This window comes from Schistocerca americana, chromosome 4, assembly GCF_021461395.2.
Source record: "Schistocerca americana isolate TAMUIC-IGC-003095 chromosome 4, iqSchAmer2.1, whole genome shotgun sequence".
NCBI classification, from domain to species: Eukaryota; Metazoa; Arthropoda; class Insecta; order Orthoptera; family Acrididae; genus Schistocerca; species Schistocerca americana.
In genome coordinates this window covers 137,654,447-137,679,565 of record NC_060122.1, presented here as the reverse complement: position 1 = coordinate 137,679,565, position 25,119 = coordinate 137,654,447, and positions in this window count along the sequence as shown.

The window sequence follows — 25,119 nt, the reverse complement described above, 5'->3', positions numbered from 1 at the left end:
AGACCAGTATCCCTAACTTCTGTTTGCTGTAGAATTTGAACATACTCTCAGTTCGAATATAATAAACTTTCTTGAGACACAGACAGATTCCATACTTCTAGATATCCGGAAAGCATTTGTCACGGTGCCGCCATTGCTGGCTTTTAACGAAGGTACGAGCATACCGAATAAGTTCACAGATATGGCTCGAAGACTTCTTAAGTAGTAGAACACGTATGTGTTCAGCAAAGACAAGTGTATCATAAGGAGTGCCCCAGGGAAGTGTGAAAGGGACTGTTGATCTCTATATACATAAATGATTTGGCGGACAGGGTGGGCAGCAGTGTGCGGTTGTTTGCCGATGATGCCGTAGTGTGTTGTAACGTGTCGAAGTCGCATCACTGTGGGAAGATTCAAGACAACTTCGACAAAATTTCCAGTTGGTGTGATGGATGGCAGCTAGCCCTAAATGCGGAAAATGTGGGGCCAGTGGCTCACTGATTGTGGAGCTTATAGGGCTCAGATCAAAGATGTATGCATACTGTGAAAACACAGGTGCAGTCCATATATATCCTAGGGATATGCATTGTGCACTTCATAGGCTCTCACGATCGAAGAGTATAAGGAGTATCTGTTTGATGATGATGAAGGATCTCCGCACACAGTGCAGCAAGTAGTCTGTCAGTGACAGGACCATGAGGTGCATACTTACTGCAACTGGAAGTCAGCCTATCGCTTGATGAAAAATGCTTCATGTGTGCGAATGGGATCAGCAGCCTCCCTTTCTCACACTGGTTGCTGTTACGGAAATATTGTGCATATGATATCATCCTTCTCCTTTCATAGTATGATGTATCTCTACTAATCACGCATAGTGTGTGATACTGTGAATATAGGTTATAAAATAGTCAATAGTAGTTTATCAGTTGCTATTATTTATATAAAATCATTCTCCATCTTTATTATCATGATGTATATCAGCAATCTCTTTGTCGCATATTGCAACTAGTATCCATAAGTTTGCAACATGATTGTCGATATTCTTTTAATTAAGAGTCCTTAATAAGGAGGTAGAGAGGCACCCAGTAGCAAGCTGGGTCTCTACAGTTGGCAGGCGGACATGGGGGGTGGGGGGGGGGGGGGGAGGCGCCAGCTCGTCGCACTGATCATGGGCAAGCGCCAGGGGGTAAACATCTTGCTTCGTGCACGAAATCTTCCACGAACTGGAGTAACAGTTCGAACAGAACATGCAGTTGCAGTCGTCAGACGTTTGGTGATGTACGGAAAAGTCACTGAGACTCCCACTCCGGTGCAAAAGGGGTCAAAGTAACATTCAGACCAGTTTGCGTACAGCTTCTGAATTGACTTCATCAGTGGTGGAATCCTCACCTGCAGCCGGAGATAAGATTATGCACCTCTCTTATTAAAGCCTAATGTAACACTTGTAAAGCTTGTAGCATTTTGCATCTGGTGACACTTGTAACAAATCTGTATATGGAGACTTGACGGTCACTGTAAAAAGTTCGTAACACAGTTATATGTTGAGACTTGATGGTCTGTACTAGAGTTGGTAACATAGTTATGTGATGAGACTCGTTGTCTCTTTGTTAAGAGTGAAAAGTTAGAGTCTATTTCTCGACTGGTTGAAGGTCATAGGATGACTGATAAATTTCTGTGTAAACATTCGGCTGTTCCCAGATTCACGTTATTGACTAAAACTGTGAAAGGTGGCTACACTGAGTCACAGCGCCAGAGATTGCGCCAAGGATTATTATTCCGCCGCCTCCACTGGTGCAGTAGTAGTTTGTCGGGCAGCATTTCGTGTGAATGGTATTGTTGGTGATAAAGTGTTATATTGTGTGTAATTTTCTTGTGACGAGTTCTGCATGTTTTGTAAATGATTACGCGATCGATGAAAAAGGCAAGAATGACGGATAGTCAGAAAAACGAAATTGTTAACATGGGGAACTCGCCAACACAGGAGAACAGTATTGTGAATAATGGAGTACAAAATAATTTAATAAGCTGGGAAAATAGTCCCGAACCAGTTCAAATTTTTTCACAATCGGAAAATTTTCAGAATACGAGATTAACGATAGAAGATTCTGGAATAGTATCGAACACAGATAGCTTTACGGCTATGACGAAGGAAGTTAGTTTTACGGGAAATGTTAGGGGCGAAAAGAATTTCGAACCAGTTAATTTGGAGCTGTTGATGAGAGCAATATTAAATTTGAGATCACAAATAGGAACAATTACAACTGATATGGGAACAATGGAAACACAGTTAGGATCTGAATTAGAAACAGAGATGGGAACAATGGCAACACGGTTAGACTCACGAATAGGGACATATTTAAAAAACATGAAAGATGAATTAAAGAAAGAAATTAGAGAAGAAGTACAACCGATTTTGAATGCTCACAATATTAGATTAACTTCAATAGAAATTAGACAAAAGTAACAGGATAGAGAACAGGAAGAAAGAGATCGCGTGATAGTACAAAAATTTTCAGTTAAATTTACAATGTGCACACGATAAAGAAGAAATATTTGAAAGAATCGAGGAATCCGTACCAGATGACAGAATAAATAACCTAACACAACAATATGAACAGTTAACTATTAAATGTGTCAATACTGAAACCCGAGTCGCGACACTTACGGAAGACGTAAATAAACAGAAAGAACAAATAGGTGACTTATCGGAAAGAGTTGAGGAGATTTCAGATAAATTGACAAGTCTTAGTTTAAATGGGAGTAGAGATTCAGATGATACAGCTCCATTGCCATTTGCAGAAACAGAAGAGTACCAGAATATAAATAAACATGTTGAAAATCATGGAAAATTTAATGAACGCATTAAAAGGCAATTTGAGGCTTTACGAAAGCAAGTTAAACAAATTGAAAGCGAAATCGTAGGAAAAGACAGTAGAAGAAATTTAGAATCACCGATAGCGGGGGTTTTTGAAGAAAATAATTTATTTCATTTACGAGATGCAAAAAGAGAGCGCCAGGCGCGCGAACTTGACAATAATCGACATTCGGACTGGGACAGACGCGGTAGGTCTTTGTCGCCAAGAGGCAAAAACTTTGACTATAATAACTTTTTAACTGTTCGGAAATTTAAGATCTTTCGCAATTCTAATAACGACATACATCCATGTTCATGGTTAGATCAATCTATGTACGCACTTCCGCCAAATTGGTTCAAATGGCTCTGAGCACTATGCGACTTAACTTCTGAGGTCATCAGTCGCCTAGAACTTAGAACTAATTAAACCTAACTAACCTAACTGCCCGAGGCAGGATTCGAACCTGCGACCGTAGTGGTCGCTCGGCTCCAGACTGCAGTGCCTAGAACCGCACGGCCACACCGGCCCTGCCAAATTGGCCACTAACTCACAAACTGGAATTTATGTGTGGATATTTAGAAAACGAACCGGTGACGCGCATGCGCGCACTTATTAGAGATTGTAATAATTTAAATGTTTTGTATCATGCATTTCTATCGGCATATTGGTCCGAAAACACGCAAGACACAGGCAAACATAGTCTTATTATGCAGCGTAATTTTAAACAGTCTGAGTTCCGCACGCCGGCAGAATACTTTGAAGACATGATTCGAAAGAATCAATTCCTTTCCAACCCTTATAGTCCGACTGAATTAATTCGTATTTGTTTAACTAAGCTGCCACAACCGATAAGACACATTGCTTTAGCCGGAAGATGTAAGGACGACATTGAAACTTTTAAGACTTTGCTACAAGAACTTGAGTATGACTTCGACGACGGAACTTCTTGTAATTTTTTCAGTAACGATAATCAAAATAGATTTTCAGAGAAAAGGGATAATGATCGGAACGGACGTTATAGCGGTAATTTTGAAAATGACAGATGAAACAGACAGGACAATAGTTACCAGCCTTATGACAATAACAGACGTTCTAACAGAAATTACACAGACAAGTATAATAACAGAAATTCTTACCGGAATGACCAATCATACGGAAACAGTAATCGGTATCATCAAGACAGAAATGATTCATACAATAATAGAAATTCTTACTACAGAAATAACCAGGGTAGTAGACCTAACAATAATTTCAGAAGTGACAGTCGAAATTACACAAGAAGTAGTCATGCAGATAGCCAGGAAAATAGAAATTTTAATAACAGACACAACCAAGAATTTACATCTAACGGACAGGAGGGACCTAATTGGCATCCTCCACGTGACAGAAATTCAGAGAGACAAGTTCAAATCGTAGAAATTGATCCGCGAAATGACGCGAATAATCAAAGATGTGACGCAAACAATCGACAATGACATGTAGCTTCGGCTTCTGGCAGCAATATAGATGGCTCAGAAAGTAATGACACTACGACTTTACACTACGTACGCTTGGAAGACATGAGAGATATTTCGCTAGACGAAACAGAAAATAATGTAGACGCATTTTTACAATCTGTTATTGAAGTATGTCTGAGTAAGAATAAGTTCACTGCGGTTTTAGACTCTGGGAGCCCATTGAATGTTATTAGTGAATCAGTTTTTCGTATATGTGTAAGAACTATTGCTTGTCCTGTGTTACCTGTTTCTAAAACTGCAATTCGAGGAGCTATTTCTGGAAAAAGTGTGGAAGTCAAACAACAGACCAACTTAAATTTCATTTGTCAAGGATATGAATTTTCTGCTAATTTTATTATTGTTCCATTACTCAGTACACAAATTATATTAGGTATGGAGTTTCTTAATACATATAAGGCAATTTTAAACTTTAAGGAAGGAAGTGTGAACTTGACTGTTGCCGGAGTGCCGAGATGGAAATTTTTCGAATGTGTAACGAAATATGAACCAGACACAACTTGTTTAAGGTTTCTTACTTCTGATGTTTTCGCTGAGTATTATGGCGACAATGTGTTCATTCATGACAACGACAATAGATACAGAGACGCGATGGATGATATGATTAATAGTGAAGAATTAACTAATGAAAAGGTTAACAAAGCTGAAGTGACAGATTACGTTGCAAGAGAAGAATTGCACCAAATTTTGACTTCACATGCTACAGTATTTAGTCATCATACAGGAACTATACAAGGCTTACAGTATTTATTCAAAGTAAAAGAACACACACCATTTCGGGGAAAAACTTACGCTATTCCTTTGGCTTATAGAGACAAGGTTAAGAGTGAACTTCAATACATGTTAGATCAAGGCATTATTGAGCCAGCAGTCAGTCCTTATACCAGCCCATTACATGTCGTTCTTAAAAAGGATGGGTGAATTCGTTTGGTTCTGGATTCCAGACAGATAAATAATATCATCATTCCTGAAACTGACCGTCCACAAAATTTAGATGAACTTCTTCAACATTTCCATGAAATTAAAGTTTTAGCCACAATTGATATGCGCGCAATTTTTTACTAAACTGAACTCCATCCTGATTGTAGGAAATACACTGCCTTTTTAGCCTTTGGTAACTGTTATCAATTTCGGAAATTACCGTTTGGACTTACTGTATCTTCAGCAGCATTCATTCTTGCTTTAAATGAAATTTTACCTGTTTATCTTCGTAACAATATTAATTCATATGTTGACGATATTCTTATTGCTAAACGGTCTTGGAAGTGTGCATAACAGAATTTTGGATTCATTATTACGTATTTTTGCAAGAGTTGACATTACAGTGAAATTGGAAAAATCTGAATTTGTTCGTTCTCAGGTAAAATTTCTTGGTCACATTATTTCTACAGAAGGTATTCTTCCTGATCCAGAGAAACTAGACGCTATTCGTAATTATGCTGTTCCTACTACTAAACGTGATGGTCGTAGTTTCGTTGGTGTCTGTAATTTTCTTAGACGCTTTGTTAGATTGGACAATTTGACCACACCTCGTTTATGTGAACTATCTGGAAAGAAATCTAATTGGTGTTGGGATGAGGAAGCTCAGTCAGAATTTGAACAGCTTCGTGATGCTGTAGTTGCTGCTCCACTTCTTTCACTTCCGGACTTATCTTATTTTGTTTGGCGACGGACTCATCATACAAAGGCCTAGGTGCACACTTATTTCAAGAGATAGAAGAAAACGGCGTTGTAATACAGAAAACTATTGCATTTGGAAGTCGTGTTCTCTCTAAATCAGAAAAGAATTATTCGATTACGGAACTTGAAGCTTTGGCTGTTGTTTGGGGTTTCACAAAATTTCGCATCTTTTTGTATGGCAGACATACTAAGGTTTACACCGATCATCGAGCTGTGGAATTTCTTATGTCAACGAAATTAACACATTGAAGATTATAACGATGGGCACTGTATCTGCAGGAATTTGATTTTAGTATAGTTTACATCCAGGGTTCTTCTAATATTATTGCTGATGCTTTGTGACGTGCACCTATGCGTTTGAAACAAAGTGCTGAGGAGGACTGCAAAGAAAACAATTATTGTTTGATGTATATTCAAGGTGTTGAGTTTGAAAATTTCATTTCGTCTTCTCTCCAGGACATCGCTAAGGAGCAAAACAAGGATCCAATCTGGAAGGACATTAAGGAGAAGTGGAGGAGAAAGGAAAGCGTAGCGATTAGACAGTATTATTTAGTTCGCAATCGGTTGACAACTCTGTTTGGTTTGTTTGCATTCCTGATGAGTGGGTTAATACATTGATTTGGTATACATACGTATTTCAGTTATGCAGACTTTGGTCCCAGAAAATGCTTTCATCAATTACGAGAAAATTGCTACTTCAGTAATATTCGATTTGTTCTTGCTAAACTATTTCCCACAGAGCACCGTTGTTTCCTATCATTCCAGCGAGATTAAAGGAGATGGCTGCAGTCGATTTGTTCGGTCCAGTAGTCTACTAATGGTTTTGCGTACATTTTGGTAGTAGTGGAATTGACATCAAAATATGTGTGTTTTACACCTTTACGCAAAGCAACAGCTTGTTCAGTATCTAATGCTTTCATCAAACATTTTCTTAAAGAAGTGGGTCATGTTGATAAAGTTATATCAGATAATGGATCACAGTTTCGCTCTAAAATTTGGCTTCGTACTCTACTGCGTCGTTAGATTAAGCCAATTTTCATTTCACTTTTTCATCCTCAGTCTAACGCGTCAGAGAGATGGATGAAGGAAATCAATAAATTGTTCAAATGGCTCTGAGCACTATGGGACTTAACATCTATGATCATCAGTCCCCTAGAACTTAGAACTACTTAAACCTAACTAACCTAAGGACAGCACACACATCCATGCCCGAGGCAGGATTCGAACCAGCGACCGTAGCGGTCACGCGGTTCCAAACTGAAGCGCCTAGAACCGCACGGCCACACCGACCGGCTCAATAAATTGTGTCGTCTTTATTGTCATCATAATCACAGAACGTGGGATCAGTATCTCCATATTTTTCAAAACATTCGGAATGAACTCCCTAATGATTCAACGTCTTTACCGCCTATATTGATGTTAGAAAATAAAGCACCGACGAATCGTATTTCTGAAATCGTTCCTTTTCCGCCTACACGGAAACTGCGGCATTCTGAAGTTGTCAACCTGGCTCTACAAAATATTGCATCTGCGGCTGCTAGAAGAGAGAAATCAGCTAAACGTCTTGGTCGTTTAAAAACTTTGTCAGTTGGTCAAAAGGTGTTAATTAAGTCTCATCGTTTGTCTCACAAAGGAAAAGGCTTGTGTCGCAAATTTTTTCTGCTTTATAACGGTCCATATAGAGTTCGCAAAATTATTCATGATAACACTGTCGAAGTAGAAACTCTTAAATCACGGCGCTCTAAGGGAATACATCATATATCGAACGTTGAAATTTTTGTGCAATGACATACTTTTGAGAAATTAACAGTTACACGTAAACACGCAGAGAATACAGGGATAACCCGCGGTGTTCTAGCGGCAGCACATACACAAAGCGACAATCAGTCCGCGCGCCGCACAAGGTAGCCGTTGACTTCCTACGTCACACTTACCTCAGTGCGAATGCACTGACAGCCGTAGACAAATACATAGTCTAATTTCTCCGATTAAATTCAGTATAAAGCTATAGTGACTTGATAACTTATGTTATTAACGTTCAGTTTTTCCAGGATACAGTTGTATAAAATATTTAAGAACTTCAGGTAAATTCTCTAAGTGACCGACATTAAGAAGACTTGCTATCCAGAAAATTTCAGGAAGAATGTAATTTCAAGGAAGAAAATGATAAACTAAAAAGGTAACTATTAATTGAGTTTATTTTTCAGGTAACATAGGTAACTTAGGTATGTACTTAGATAACTTAGGTATGTACTTTATACGTAATTTGCTGCTTGCGATTACGTGATTTATACTTTGGGTTAAATTTTATGTTCTATGAATTTACTTGTGAAGCATTATGCTTGCTTACATTTGCTGATTTTGACAATGTTTTATTAATCAACAGGGTTGTTACTTGTGTACATTATGCATCGCTTGGCTGCTATGCTTTTTCACTGATGTCATATTTTTTATTATGTGCCTGCTGAGCCTATTTATTTAAATTATATTTGTCACCTGATTAGTTGTGCTGATATGGCTATGTATGTAAGCTATATTTTGTGATTTATCTGCTTGCGCCTTCATATTTACTTATTGAGATTACAGATGAACATTTATTTGCTTATGCTGATATGATGCTAATGACCTATTTATTATGTAAGATATATACTTGCTGCTTTACGTATGGACTGCATATTTACACATTTCTGTTTTATTATCATAACTACTCTTTAATTTAGTATAGAGAAACACTTATATACTGTGTACGAACATAGAGTTTAGGTTACACTATGGTATTAATTATACATTGTTCGCTTGGCAGAGCTTCATTGTAGGAATTGTGCTGCATCCACTTGTTGACATTCTGTTCTCTACTGGTATATTTACTCGCTATTGCATGTTCTGCTTACGCTTAGTGCTTTACATTTTAAGATAAGAAAATGAACTGCTATAATTCTACGAACTACATAGGTACAAGGAACTTCATTGAAGTCACATGACCTGGAGGTTTTATGCAAGCTGTATAAATTCATTATAATAGAAAGGAAGCTGATGACATGAAATACCAACACTAGCTTTAGACCATTGACAGTTATTACACTGCAATCTTCGTGAGCAGTTGAAATAGCAAGTGACACTTGACACAAAGATATACCCCACATGTTTGCTTCTGTTTTGCCGTGATTCTTGAAGTGGTGTAAACACTGTGAAATATTACGATTTATTAATTCAAATTCTTATGTAATCATTAACACTGGGTACTCGCACCTACTTAGTGAAAGTTATCCAAACTGAATGCTGTTAGAGGTCACGTACGCATTTCTTTTATTTTATGATGGACAAGTAACCAAAATTTATTTTATAATTCGTAATGAGTAGAAGATTTGACTCAGGTGGATTACACAGAGGTTGTGTGTGGACATTGTGTCTTCGGATTGTATGGGATGATGAACTAAAGTTTGCTAGGATTTTATCTGTACTTGTTCGAGGAGACTGACGAGAGGAAAGAGTTGTTATTGAAGTGAAATGATATTGGTGATAAAGTCGATATGTTTTGACGTATTGAAGAGGTATTATTGAAGTGAAACTTCCTGGCAGATTAAAACTGTGTGCCCGACCGAGACTCGCAGAAGCAGGAGAGCTTCTGTAAAGTTTGGAAGGTAGGAGACGAGATACTGGCAGAAGTAAAGCTGTGAGTACCGGACGTGAGTCGTGCTTCGGTAGCTCAGATGGTAGAGCACTTGCCCGCGAAAGGCAAATGTCCCGAGTTCGAGTCTCGGTCGGATACACAGTTTTAATCTGCCAGGAAGTTTCATATCAGCGCACACTCCGCTGCAGAGTGAAAATCTCATTCTATTATTGAAGTATTGACATTATGTGATGCTGATGATTATTGGAGTTTTGGTGGATAAGAGGTAAGGTAAATGATGTTAGTGATAAGGTTTATATGTATCAACGTATTGAAGAGGTATTATTGAAGTATTGAAATTATGTGATGCTGATGATTATTGGAGTTTTGGTGGATAAAAGGTAAAGTAAGTGAGGAGCATATTTTTTTTATTGTGTTGGTTTATATAAAACAAGAAGGATGAAGATGGCAGACTAGAACACTCCAGTGGAAGGAAGATTGTCTACGCACACACACTGTTAAATAAATAAGCAGTATATACTTTTTTTGGGGAGGAGGAAGTATTTGCGTATCTTGGCAAATTGACAGTTATTCAGCAACTGTACATTTTGATTTGGTTTGGCAAACATTGGTCTTGACATGATGGCTATGACGTTGACTAACTACTGTTGACTATTATACACTGCTGCCACTACTGATTGATACACATGTTAAACATCAAATTTTGACAGAATTGCATTTACACAGTTAACACCATTCAATTACACAATAGTACTTAATATGTGGATGAAAGATGAGTGAGTATGTTTTGTGTGTTTTCCTTTCCCCTAATCCCAAATAATTGGTACCGACCTACCTCCTAAATATTATTTTACTTATGTATTGTGGCTTGCACTGACACCCATAAATATTATAGGTTTACTGATATTTGTGTATTTGTAATAGTTAATATGACAATTATCTGATATCATTTGTGTGTTTAATATAATGTGTATGTTTAGTGTAAGAGCATTGATAATAATTTTGTAAAAGCAATTGAGTGTGCATTCAAACTGTCGTTCGTGCTTACACCTGTTATCATTGATGGGTGCCACTTGGAAATGTTTAATTTCTGCTGATGAACTCTGATGAACTGATTAATTATTACTGGTGAATATTATGAACTGTTACCCGCACTTGTTCAACATTGCTGGGTGCCACTGTTGGAACTGTCAACTACTCTGACGAGTGCTACTTGTTTATTGAACTACTGAAAAGATTTTATGTGACTATTTGCGTAAACTGATTTATTGTGTATTTACTGTTTATGAAATGTTATGAGACTTATCTGCGCCTATTCGTCATTGCTGGTGCCATTGATTGAACTGTTTAACTACTCCGAGAAATGATACTTGCGTAAACTATTATGTAAAATGACATGTATGCAAGCATTTGTATTCCTTACTGTATTTTTATATATTAGGTTATTAAAGGGACAGTGCAAAGCCAAAATTTATTTAGTTATGTGATATTTACTTTTTAATATTATCTTTTATTTTTGTCTGTGTTTTTTGGACGAATTTGGTGGTATTTTCCCCACCAATGCTGGCAAAAATACCACCAAATTCTAGCCCGTGGAGGAGGGGCATATGAAAGGTGGCTACACTGAGTCACAGCGCCAGAGATTGCGCCAAAGATTATTATTCCGCCGCCTCCACTGGTGCAGTAGTAGTTCAGAGGATGCCGAGGGCAGTTGTTGTTCTGTTGGGCGAGAGAGCAGATGCTGTTCGGTTTGTGTAATGTATAGATGGGAGAAGTTGCAATTGTCAGAGTGTATTTGAGAAAGGATATGGGCTTTTGATTTATGATGCTGGTGTAATGGAAAATTTTCGTCAATATATAATGAGGTAAAAAGGTATTACAGTATTCTTTAATAACAATGCCTCTTGCTCACAGGTATAATCAACAAGGCATCGGGACCGTGTTCATTTATTAGACTTGTAATTCTGGTTTCTATGTGCAATTATAGTATTTCTGGTTTTTCAATTAGCTCATTGTAAATGGTGTTCAAAATATTTTGTCCTATTGAGAAAGAACCGAGTCAGACACCTGTCCGTTGAGTCACAATACCACACACAGAACAGTTACAGTTGCGCTTTGTTCTTTCGTAGCTTTTATAGTTGCAGGGGACTTAATTAATCAATTGTGTTAATGGGAATTCCTTGTCATTCTTTATTTTTATTTTATGCAGTCAGATTGCGTGCTAATGCTAGTCAGGGCCAACCGGTTACGAGACATCGTAACCGGTCACACAGCTACTAAAATTATTGCATTTATTCCTTAATATTTTTAATTAAGCCCCCATGCAACTGCTAGTCTTGGTTTGACTAAGAAGAATATGGACCTCAGTGTAAGCTTTTCTTATATGTTGTATTAAACTATAACATAAACCTTGATTTATCATTTGGTTTCCACCCTTCGAATCTTCTCCTAACCCAGCGAAGTTACACTTCACCTCTAGCTTAGAGCTGGGTGAAAGCAACTCTGTCAAGAAAATGCTGAAGCTGCTCGAAGAATTCCACGGATAAGCCGTTTAGTCCTCTTTAACCTTTCCTACGGCAATGTAACAGCTTTCTGAAAAAATATAATAAAGCATGAACTGATTTACTGTGTGTGTGTTATTATCTGAACAGTATGTTCTTGGACATGGGCGTCAATTCAAAATATTATCTATTCACTCCACTCTACAAGTCGTAGAAGTTTGTAATAGGGAATTTCTGAACACCCTATACACACTCATTTGGTTTTATAACACCGTCCAAGTAATTGTGTTCTATAAGCCTTGAATTTGGCCTAAGTCATATTCTAGCCTATAGGTGCAATTACATACATGGGCATTCCTTCAGTAAATGCAGTCTCCACTGATTTTATAGTTGCAGGCTCAACACTTGCACATTTTGGTACAGGGGGGAAAGCAGCTATTGACACATTGCTCCACTTGCTCTAGAGTTACATGTTGTTGCACACATACTCAACAAATACAAGTATGCACCTCTTACATATGGGTACCAACATATCGAGAACGTATCTGTTGCCATTAATGATGTACAACCCATGTCTTTAACAACACTTGAATGTTTTAGGTGTGTCTTCATGTCCCACGAAGTTAATTCAGGCATTGCCACAATATAAACATCTACTATAAATACTTTATGTTTTAATATGTGACTGCGAATAGGAGTGTGAGATGGTTCATACTCGTCTGTCACCTTCCTCTCTTTATATTCCATTATACAGCATACATAGTCTAATACCATGAAACCACACACACTAGCAGTGACATGTTGCGTATTTTCTACTTCTATAACTACTTCAAAGTCATTATCAGGTGCCAGGCCTACATTCACGTATTTAGAGCCACTAGCAGTCACATTGTATGTGTAAATAACAGTACTCTTGTGGGACTCAGATGCTACGGCTGTGCTGTGGTATAGTCGGACAGTACCATATCTGAGAAGTGGAGAAGACATCCTGTGGAGAGGGCGTTGTGGCTCAGGTGGGAACATCTGCATATCCTGCTGTCCAACAGTTAGGCCAGCAACAGATCGATAGCTGTAATAACAACAACGAAAATATAAACATGAAGTTATTAGTTTATCTTATATTTAGTCACGGAAGGAAGAAGTCTAACCTTAGCTGGGTGGTTTTGCTTCATCGGTGGTGATCTTCTGAATAGTGAATGACAGTTCACACTCAATAAAACTGAATTTGCTCAAAAAGTGTGTGTGTGTGTGGGGTGGGGGGTGGGGGGGTGGGGGGGGGGGGGGGAGGACGATTTCTCACGATGGCAGACTGCCTGCAAATTAAAATTACCTGAAGGGTGGCGAACTTGCATGTACGAGGGTTGGAACTTAATAGTGGCAACTATTTATTCACAACCGATACAAAAGAGTTACATGTTTGCACCTGTTGCTGTCCTTCAGAGTAGTCACCAGCGTTGTGCAGAACCTGTTGCCAGCGATGTGGAAGGCGTAGTATATCGTTAGCAGAGCCTGTTCTGTTGTTGGTGCGAATGGAGCTGCCTACTGCTTGTCGAATCTCTGGAACAGTTCTGAAGCGAATGCCACGAAGTGGTTCCTTCATCTTCGGAATCAAATCAAAGTCACAAGGACTTACGTCCGGGGAGTACGGTGGATGGTACAGTACTTCCCAGTCCCATCGGCCGAACAGAGCAGCCACAGCTTGCGCTGTATGCGCCCGCGCATGGTCTTGCAAAATGATGGTTGGATTGCGCAGAAAGTGTCGCCACTTCTTTGGCAAAGTTGGTCGCAGGTGATGCTCCAAACACGAATAGTAATGCTGTGCGTCGACAGTGTGCTGTGGAGGAACGCAGTGCGCTAGGATAACACTATCACAGTCGTACACGAGAATCACCGTAACTTTAGACTGCTCCATTCGTATCATCAACAGAGCAGGCTCTGCTAATGGTATACTACGCCTTCCACATCGCTGGCAACGGGTTCTACATAACGCTGGTGTCTACTTTGAAGGACAGAAACAGGTGCAAACATGTAACTCTTTTGTGTCGGTTGTGAATAAATAGTTGCCACTATTTAAGTTCTAACCCTCGTAACTGGCTGAGCGTAGACAACTACGGGCTGTGCTGGAAAAGGGGAGGGGGGGGAAGAGGGAGGGAGCAAGAGAGTTGTCCGCCGCTCGTGGTCTCGCGGTAGCGTTCTCGCTTCCCGAGCACGGGGTCCCGGGTTCGATTCCCGGCGGGGTCAGGGATTTTCACCTGCCTCGAGGTGACTGGGTGCTTGTGTTGTCCTCATCATTTCATCATCATCCAGGAAAGTGGCGAAATTGGACTGAGCAAAGATTGGATAATTGTACGGGCGCTGATGACCACGCAGTTGTGCGCCCCACAAACCAAACATCATCATCATCAAGAGAGTTGGGCCCATGGGGGTGAGGGGCAGCATGAGGTGTAGGCACAAAGTGGTGGGGTGTACGAGATGGGGGTGGCCCTGATGATAAGAAAGTGATGATGTTGACAGCAGCAAAATATAATAAGCACAGTTGCCCGAGAACCAGGTGCTATGATGTCATGATATTGAAGATAAGGAAGCTCTGATGCTGATAAGAAAGGCTAGAGACCGCAGTGACCCACTACCACTGATTGGAGGGCACACGTCGGTAAGATTGGTTTTGGCGCAAGCAGCAAATCTACACCAATCAGTGTCAGCGTCCAGAGATGGAGACTGGTTGATCCATGCATCCTCACACATAAGTGACCTCTTGGACCTGGTGGCTGTCAGACGACAATACCTCTGACTATAAATGAGGAGTAATTGTACGGACTTGGCCACTCCTTATTTTGCTATGGCATCGGTTTCTATCATCTAAAAGCATAACAGAACCATGGCTTGGACGTGAAGCAATCATGCCCCCCAACGCTAGTGCAACTCTTCCTTTCTGGTGCTTCAGTGCTGTTAGAATCCCTGTCCTCCTGCGTGGCTGTAATATGTGGTAACCCTTTTGACGCCTTGTAGACAGTACTTGCCATATCAGCATGTAAGTTCGCCTGGCTAGTCTGAACTGATCCAATTTCAAGACCTCTTGCATTAGCTGTGTGCGGAGTCTCAATTTTACCGAGCCGAGTCAAGTAAATTAATTGCGACGCAACAGGGTGTACACCTAGACTTAACGACTGGTGACAAAGGCAACTTAACGGCGATGTTATCAAGTTAGGAATATGTTTTGCTTGAAATACCGTCACAACCATGGGCCTAGCAGTTTTTGCTATCTCATCACCAGTTGATTTGGCATAACTGATGTATGCTTGTGAAATACTCAATGCCTGTCTAAATAAATCTGATGAATGTTCCTTCGATGGCCTGTTTTTTGTCACTGTGATTTAAATTACTGTTACGAAGAATTCATTGGATTAAAAACCAATGATGCGAATTTAAAATTATCTTTCTCGCTATTACTGTCGCCAGGAAACTGAATATAATTTATTTTACTCAATTTATTTGCTTCATACTACAAATGGCCTTTGTTTGTTCTTGGAATTTGAAGTTTTATGGACAGCGCATGTTCCCAGCCTTGTTGATGTCATGGTGAAGAATTTTGAAACACTTCTTGTAGTACATTAACTTATTTATTGCTGTTACACGTAATGGTTTACTACCTAGAAACTGAAAAAGACTGTAACAGTTTACTGTCTACAATAAGAATTTTTTTTTATTTTCAGCGATATAATAGTTTCAGAGAGTTTCTAATTACTATGAAACCAGGACTTGCTGAAGAAGTTTTTTACCTATGACCTTTGTCTTTGTTTTGTTTGCACCTTAATTGTATTCTATCTCACGCGTTAAGAGTGGTAATGGCAGCTGTTATTGCCTTTCTGTGAAACATTTAAAATTTATTGCTGTGCTGTACTTCAAGGTAGATTTCACCAGACTTGACACTAGCATAGTGCTTCTGGACCATTAGGACCTTGATCAGTGTAGTGAATTGCTATGTGTCGGAAAAATAAACGACCTTTGTCGCGCTACTAATGAACCCTGTTATCGGAGACAGCACGACACTCCCCTTCGGCAGTTATCTCGCTTATACAGCGCATGCGTATTTTCCAGTGGTATACGCTGTATATACAATACGATATTATGCCGTCCCAGTACTTTTTTGCTACTCAAGTAGAGTACTGACAACTAAACGTGCAAACGCTTCTAACAGTAGAAAAATTCTCTGATAGTGTATTAATTTGATAGTACATAGCGGACAAATATATTTAAGCAGCTTTTAACTTTTGGTTGACTTATCTCTGACTGATATTCTATTAAAATGCACTAATCCTCTGACTTTACCAGGGAACTAAAAAAGAAATTAATACGTTGCTCTCTCTCTCTCTCTCTTAACATTTCTATACTACAAGCTACAGACTACTAGTTTTTCATTAATCCCAATTAATTCGTTGTTATGCAAATAAAATCTTTTCACCACCAAGTTAAGGTTCTTGGGTAATTAAATCATGTGATTATTTTCTTAATGCCAAGAGAGACTATGTACACACCCCTGACTAGGCAAAAAAATTCTGTTAATAACCTAGTAGTTCTCTATTTTTTATTACCGTTTCTAGAACGTACACAGGCCGCTATTCTTTAAATAACAACCTACCAACTATTTGTTTATTTTCACTCACGATACACGTAATGTAAGACCTCTCCAGTTCCCCAGTTCTCGTTCATTTTCATTGCTCAGAAATATAATTTACCGCTAAGCCAGTGACATGTCTGTAGCCTCTGACTTTACTGTCGTCTATGTTTCTTGTTATTTTACGCTAATTCTTATTCTCTTTCTTTCATAAAGACTACTATTATCAGTCACTCTACCCATGCTGATAATATCATAACTTCTTTTTATTAGCTGCAGATGCAAAATATCTAACAAAATTATCTCATCGTAATTTCTCAAGTAAAGTGATGGCAGATTGCAAGACCCACATGTAAGATATCTAAACTTAATTGAAACAAAAAGCAACTCAGTACAACAACTCACTTAAGGATCAGTTATAATTCACAGTTCGCACATTCCAACTAGTGGGATATGCTTATTCCCACACGGCACCTCCCGGTCCTTAAGTGCCGAGCACTGGGAATATAGGGGTACTTGAAACTGACATCACTGGCCGCCTCTTGTGCGAACCATCTTCGGCTGCAATGACTCAGCCAGTGGAATGGTTACCTACAAGGCCGATGTCTGTTGTCCAGGACTAGGTTCGTCGTCTGCTGGTTGCAAGATTGAGAAAGTGGCGTCCCCATCCCTGATTTTGTTGCTCGCCTCGTCATCTGAAGCTGGATACGGAATCACCCACGGTAGTTTGGCCTTTCCACTGACACTCTGCTGCCTTTCCTCTTTTTCAGAATCTCAATTACGCATTCGCTTTTCCGTAAAACGTTGTAGGGCCCCTTATGCAGACGCTGAAGAGGCGTCCACGCGGAATCAATGCGCAGCATGTCGCGCAGTGTGTTAGTGCCTTGTTCAAGAAAACAGGGTCTGAGCCACGATGCGCAGCTGGTGCTTGTCTAATCTTAGCCACATGATCCCGAATCCTGTGTACCAACAAATTTAATTCTGTTTGATCTGGCTCTGGTGCAGAAATGAGGTATTCCGCTAGGATCCTTAACGGCTCTCTGTACTCCATCTCAGCCACTAAGGCGCCGATTTCAATCTTGTATGCTGTCCGCATCCCCAACAGTATCAGAGAGAGTGCTTCGATCCAACTTTCTTGGTAGCAGGTGAGGACCGTTTCAGTGTATAGTGCCAGCCCTCCACCATACCAATTCTGGCGGGGTAGTGTGGTGCTGCTAGAATCTGCACAGGTTAATCAGACTCCTGAACAGGGTGAATTAAGACTGACTGCCCTCATCTGTCGTAGTGCGCAGGAGCACCCAAAGTGTTTCAATCAGAATGTGACGAACGCCTTTGCAACCGTCTCAGCTGGTATGTCTGGTAATGCTGTGGCCTCCACACACCTTGTGAATCTACCTACTACAGTGAGCAAGTATCTGTAACCGTCTGAAGGCAGTAGGGAATCCACATTGTCAGAGTGGATATGTCATCTCTCAGCATGGATGGGACATACCACTTTAACCCACTGACAGTGGAGGCGGGTGGGGACAGAGTTGCGAGGGTCTTTCTTACCTGACGGCCACACGAAACATTCCGTTATCATCTTGACAGTGATGTTCACTCAAGGAGGTCGTCGTATCGCAAGCGCACGCATGCACGGGAGAGGTAAACAGTCATTATGTTTTCAGCACCTAGAATATGTAGAACATCGGTCTTGAAATGGCTAACAACATCGATGTACATGACTGCTGAGGTAAGAACTTACCGCTTTTGTACTGGAACGAGGGTAGAATCGTCTTGTGCTCCGTGTAATTTGTCACTGGACGAGTTTCGACATGAGGACGGAAGTGCTTCAAGCTCTCGTAAATTTCCAGCGGTTCTCTATCGTACGCGCTGTGGCAGTGAAAAAATGGTTCAAATGGCTCTGAGCACTATGGGACTTAACTTCTGAGGTCATTAGTCCCCTAGAACTTAGAACTACTTAAACCTAAACAACCTAAGGACATCACACACAGCCATGCCCGAGGTAGGATTCGAACCTGTGCCCGTAGCGGTTGCGCGGTTCCAGACTGTAGCGCCTAGAACCGCTCGGCCACCCCGGCCGGCCGCTGTGGCAGTAGCTTCTTCGGAAAAGAACGTAATGGCTGCCAACAATCGTCTACTTTCTGATGAAGTGTGACCTCGATTGTGATCTGACTGGCGTCGACCACCATAGCTAATGGTGCAGCTGGTAACAGGTGGGCTGGTGACTCTGCTTGCTCAGCACTGTTCTACAAAGCGCAGAAGGCCTTTTCCATCTCCAAAGTCCACTTCAGGAAACGCTTTCCTTTAGTGTAGTGACTGGCGACCATATTCTTCTGAGGTGCCTGAATAGCCACAGCTGCTGGTAAATGACGGCGATAAAAATTCACCATGCCTAACAGCCGTCAGAGTTGCCGGTAGTTTTCAGATGTGGCACCTCTCGCAGCAAAGCCCTCTTTTCTGGCAATGGGTAAATTCCACCACGTGAAACTTTATGAACGAGAAGGGTCACTTTACTTTTACCCTCTATGCATTTGTCTTTGTTCAGAATCACACTGTAATCTTTGCCATACCTCAGCCACATGCCTGGCATGTTATTGTGTATCAGATGAGAATACCAAAATGTTATCGAGTTAAGCAAAACCAAACCGTTGTCCCTGCACCATTACGTCGATGAACTGCTCCCAAGTCTGAGCTGGTTTATTAAGTCTGAAAGGCATGCACAAGGAAAGACCGGAAGGTGTGATCACTGCTATCTAGGAAGTAGCCAGGAGTCTAGTTATGGGCCTTGCGCCAATCTAGGACGGTAAAAACTGTTCAAATAACTTACGGGTTTGCTGCCGGGTGACGTCGTCGACCACCGCCGATGTTTCGACAGGAGCACACCCTGCCATTCTCAAGGCACAAATGCAAGGAGGACGCAATGTGCAAGCGAATTTAATACCTCGGTTCACAGAGAAGAAACAAAGAAGATACCACACAGAGAACAAGTGTCAACACAAACAAAAATAACCAACATCAGAAATATCTTCGTTTGTGTTGACACTTGTTCAGTGTGTGGTATCTTCCTTGTTTCTCCTCTGTGAACCGAGGTATTAAATTCGCTTGCACATTGCGTCCTTCTTGCATTTGTGCCTTTAGAATGACAGGGTGTGCTCCTGTCGAAATATCGGCGGTGGTCGACGACGTCACCCGGCAGCAAACCCGTAAGTTATTTGAACATTCAATCCCGCGGGAAAAGTTAAGGTCTCACACGGTAAAAACTGTTTGCCAGCCAGGGCATACATGACATGAATTCTTAAATATATGGAATAGGATATTTGCCTGGATCTGTCCTGGCATGTGATTCCCAGTAATTCCCACAACGCCAGACACCATCTTTCTTCCAGTAACTACCTGAAAGTCATACCTAAACACAATATGTCTTCAAAAACTCTTTTACTTTTCAGCATTTTAAGTGGTCCAGGTCTACAGATGAGCCATGCAACCGGCGTCCCTGGGACAGTGTCTCTTAAAAAGCTGTTTTAATTTCCATCATATTATACGATGCAGTTCCATGGATGCGCCTTGCAGCCAGCGGCCCTGGGATTGTGCTTTACTCTGTTTTGTCGCCTCCATACCTGCATAACGGACTGTTAATGTATATTGCTGACATTACATATCCCACGGTGTACAGAACTGTTGAAAATCCCAGTGACTTTGCTGCTGCTGGATCCACTTACAACCTAGACGTTACACAAATCCACTGACAGTGCAAAATGTACAAGAAAAAGTACTCCTAACAGAGCTGGGGAAATGTCTACCACTATAAAAGACCGCTTGAAAATGAGTATCGAAACCGATTTCGATCACCAGCTCCTTGCAATCGGCGTCCTAATATTAGAATTATTGATGGATAACAGCTGTAGTGGCTCTGGCGCTATTGAGTCCAGTTCGTACAAGGTCGCTAGAGTGGTGTCTTCGGAACCAGCGTTCACCAGAGATACTAACCCAGATCGTCTACCACCAATGTACAAGCACTGTGATGTTCCCACGCGTTTTCGTCGAATTACTGATTGATTTGCGATGGCGCGTGATTCTTCAGTCTTCACTGGTAGTATTGCACTGTGTTGTGGAAATTGCTGACACCGTTTCACACCCCGTTGACGTCACGTGGATGTGCCACAATCCATGGTTCCTATTGCAGACCACTCTTGCAATTTGAATAATCACATGGCATCGTGTACTTCGTAGTCTGCAGCCCAAACCATCTATGACACCAACAGATGGCCGATGTGGCATATTGAGCTTCGGTGCAGTCCGGAGCTGATGGATTAGTACAAGATCTTGTCTGTGGGCGTCTGTGTGAACTCAACCGAAGCTCCAAGGTGTGCAATCGATCGTCCGTCTTTTCCAGAGTGGTTTGTAAACCTTGAGGAGATTCGGTCCTACCGGACATTCGCTGAAATGACGCCGCCGCGCAACGGTGCATATTTTATTCTGACGCCACCAACACCAGACAGCTACGTGCGACATCAGTATCTGATGGTGCTACAGCAGCTGCAGCTGCCAAATCTAACGTGCTGTGTGCGCGATCAGCTACCCTCGTGCGCTATGAGGATTTTCTGCACATGTTGAGGCAGTTATTCTTGCCAGATGTGGAGTAACAACTGTTCGGAGAACACTCTAACTTAGACCAGAGACTGTAGTGTCTTCAGAACTGCGATGAGTTTCTGTCACCTCTTTGCTCGTGATACACCACCTGCTTGAGTTTTTGTTCTGGTGACTTGTTGGAACGAGTGATCAACGCCGTATTTAGAGATTGGTAGGTCAGTCGGTGTGGTGGTTGCAGGATAATATCCGTAACTACAGCGGTTACCCTCTGCTCTAAGTTACTGAACCCCAACGTAAATTCGTCCTGATTCTCCGTGATCTTCTGGTGAAAATATTGTCTAAAATCACGAACCAAATCTCAGGTTGCATAGACGACAACGGCGAGATCGTTTACTGTAACCGGGGCGCGGGTGACAAATGAGACGGCTGGCGGATGGCAAGCAACTCTTGGATACATTCACAGCTTGGAAGATATCAGAAGAGATGGTAATTTCGCTGTACCTCAGTTGTCATCACCCCTCGGCGCAGAGTCGTCCAGAACTTCAATCTCTAGCTGTAAATGTCGGATCTCCTCGCTAATCGTAAACAATGATTTCACCGCGTCTTCCACAACTGTGAAAAAATAACGCAAAACGCGACCGTACTCTTTGCTAGTGAACTATTTTCGTCTCAGGGTCACCGATATGTAGGCAAATTACAGTACCCACGTATAAGATACCTCATCTTTATTGAAACAGGTAGCAATTCAGAACGACTCCCTCAAGGAACAATATAATTCACCGTTCGCACACACTCCAAAGAGTATGCATCGCACTTCACTTGGGGAGATACTTATTCCCACAAAAGAATATCTATGATATTTTTTGCCAAACTCTGACACTCGATAACTATTAGTATCTTTTCTTTAATCAAATATTATTTCTTTATGTTTTTAATTTTTCAGTCTACATTAGTCCTTCTTTTATTATTTCCGTATGTATTTCAAATTATATGCTATTTCTTTGACACGCCTGGGGACTTCAATTAATTTCAAGGGGAAATAACATTTATTTCCAGTCAAAAATGTGTGGACTCCAAATTTATTTGAAGACTTAGACTTTATTTATGGCTCTTAATTTCATCAGCATAACGACGAGATGAGTAAACGATAGATATCAAAACTTAAAACTCACATGAAACGAAAGAAATTCATAAAAAAGTTAATCAAAACGCCTACATGCCACCACCACTTTGAGCCTTAACTTATGAATTGCAAACAAATTTTAGCCTCTACGCGGGCTCACTATTGCGCTCTGCATTAATTGGTCACTCGCCGTTTCAATCTGGAAGTAGTAGTAGCTTTGTCACGCATTTAATAGAATGGTTCCAGCTGGATAATCATTATCTATTACTGGAAAAATCTCAACAGTTAACGAGCAAATTCTGCTGTATGAATACAATTTCAGAATTCCGCTACGACTATTGTCTCTTTGTAAATGAACTCAACCAATCTGAGTCCTCAGCTGAATAAGAATCCAGAAGCCACCTATCCACCATTACGAACGTCCAGTTTTCTTCTTCTGTCCTTTGATCGCTGAACTGCAACAAGTCATGGAGAACAACCCCAGGGTACAAAGAAGTTTTAATAACTCCTGGCACACCCCCGCGCGTATCAATCGACCACTTGCAGCTCAACACATTGATACGCTGCTACGTTCACTTTATTTAATTAAATAACATGTTTATAACTGGTTACAAATGTGGTACGTTTTTCACCATTTCATAAATGAAGTGAAATACGATTTTATTACAACCTGCACCCGCTTGGGATGGTTTGTTTCACGCCGTTGTTTATATTTTCGCAATTTTTATGCAAATCGCATTCCTTCTTTCAAGTAATCCGTTTTCATTTCAAGTTTCTTGTCAGAAACTTGACCATTGTCTGATGTAAGATTTATAAATACCATTCTCGATAGTCATTCACTATTTGCATAGATGTATTTTCAAAGATTTCTGGATTTTTTTCATACCAAATGAATTCAGCGTTTTCGCTTAATATCATTTATTCGACAATATTTCATACCAAATGAATTCTTCCTTTTTACTTAATATCATTTCCTTCTACATATGATTGGGAGTGCTGTAGCTTCAAAGTTTTTCATCAGTTGTGCTTTCAGGAAAATAATATTAATTAATAATCGTAGCCGGCCGGCGTGGCCCTGCGGTTCTAGGCGCTACAGTCTGGAACCGCGTGACCGCTACGGTCGCAGGTTCGAATCCTGCCTTGGGCATGGATGTGTGTGTTGTCCTTAGGTTAGTTAGGTTTAGGTAGTTCTAAGTTCTAGGGGACTGATGACCACAGATATTAAGTCCCATAGCGCTCAGAGCCATTCTTTTAATAATTTGTAAACTTTTCGTGGCAAGCTTTCCTTCAAAGACTTTTATGAACATTTCGTAAATGTTGCGAGCCTAAACAGGAACTTCGTTCGCTTCTCTAGCAATCATCCCTGCATTATAAGCTATCGGCTATTTCTGGAGTAATTGACCCGCTGACTACTGTCTTTGCAAGTGACGTCCAGGATCTGCTTATCCGGTTCCCATTTCTAAATGCTACAGTTTTGCAGAAATTTCTGCTTCTTGAAAATCCAAGGTAATGGCTACATAATCAATCCTCCTATCCTCGTACAGGGTCCGATATGTTTTAAGGAAAATGCATGTCTAGCCTTATCTTTAATACAACGTTTCTTTTCGTTATTTGGTTATTATCATCATGCAAGTTTCGTATAGGCCCCATGGGAAAAAAATTATGCGAAAGTGCATCTCAATGTTAATTCTGAACTGATAGTTGCAAGTTGTCCTACATTTCCACTTTATAACTAATACTTGCATAAATAACCAGTAAATGATTTGCAAGAACACAAAAAATAAATTCCCTTCCCATTAATGCTAGAACCAGTACATTGATATGAACGAATTTACAACCTTTGTCAGGTGGAACTAATAAAGGCTACTTCTTTTTTTCTTACTTGGAATAATTGATACCATCCTACATTCTCTTCCTTTTTTTTACGTGGAATATTGGTATCTTCGTGCATATTCTACAGTATATATGCCCTTAATTTTACCAGTTCTGAGTTATTTCGAAAGCACATCAACAATTTACCACGGTACTATAAACCAAATATTTTTGCCCACATGCTTATTAAATTTGGAACTATGTCCATGTGCTCATTTCATTGCCAGCTTCCTTATGTTTATTCAGGTTCATTGGCCTGTTCGGTATGTCTTTTCAGTCTAGTCGGATTACGACAGTAGCCTTTATCCTCTGTGCAACTAAGCTAGCAGAGATCACTAGATTTTCTTGATTATGTGGTGGCCATTGTAGTGTTAACAACAGAGGCTTACCAGTTACTTTTCTTCCCAGTACCTCTAAAAGTGCTAACCCTGTACTTACGAGCCGGAGATCATTCCGTACTGTCTCAGCCTCTGTACTTTCACTCCGCACCATTCCTTGGCCAGACTAGGAGGTTCTCTATTTCCTTCCATCAATTATATTTCACACGATACCTGCTTGGGACTGTTCACACGCGTATTTAATTGACAAAACGTGCTGCCATCAACTGAGAATTGTGGGATGATCGTATCATTGGCTTGGCTATCTATTTCTGTCGACAGACTCCTCCGTTCCTCCTTCTGATAATATTGTGGGATATCCTTCACCCGTTTCCTATCTGAGCGGTTGGACAAGTATACTGACTGAGGTTTTTACCTT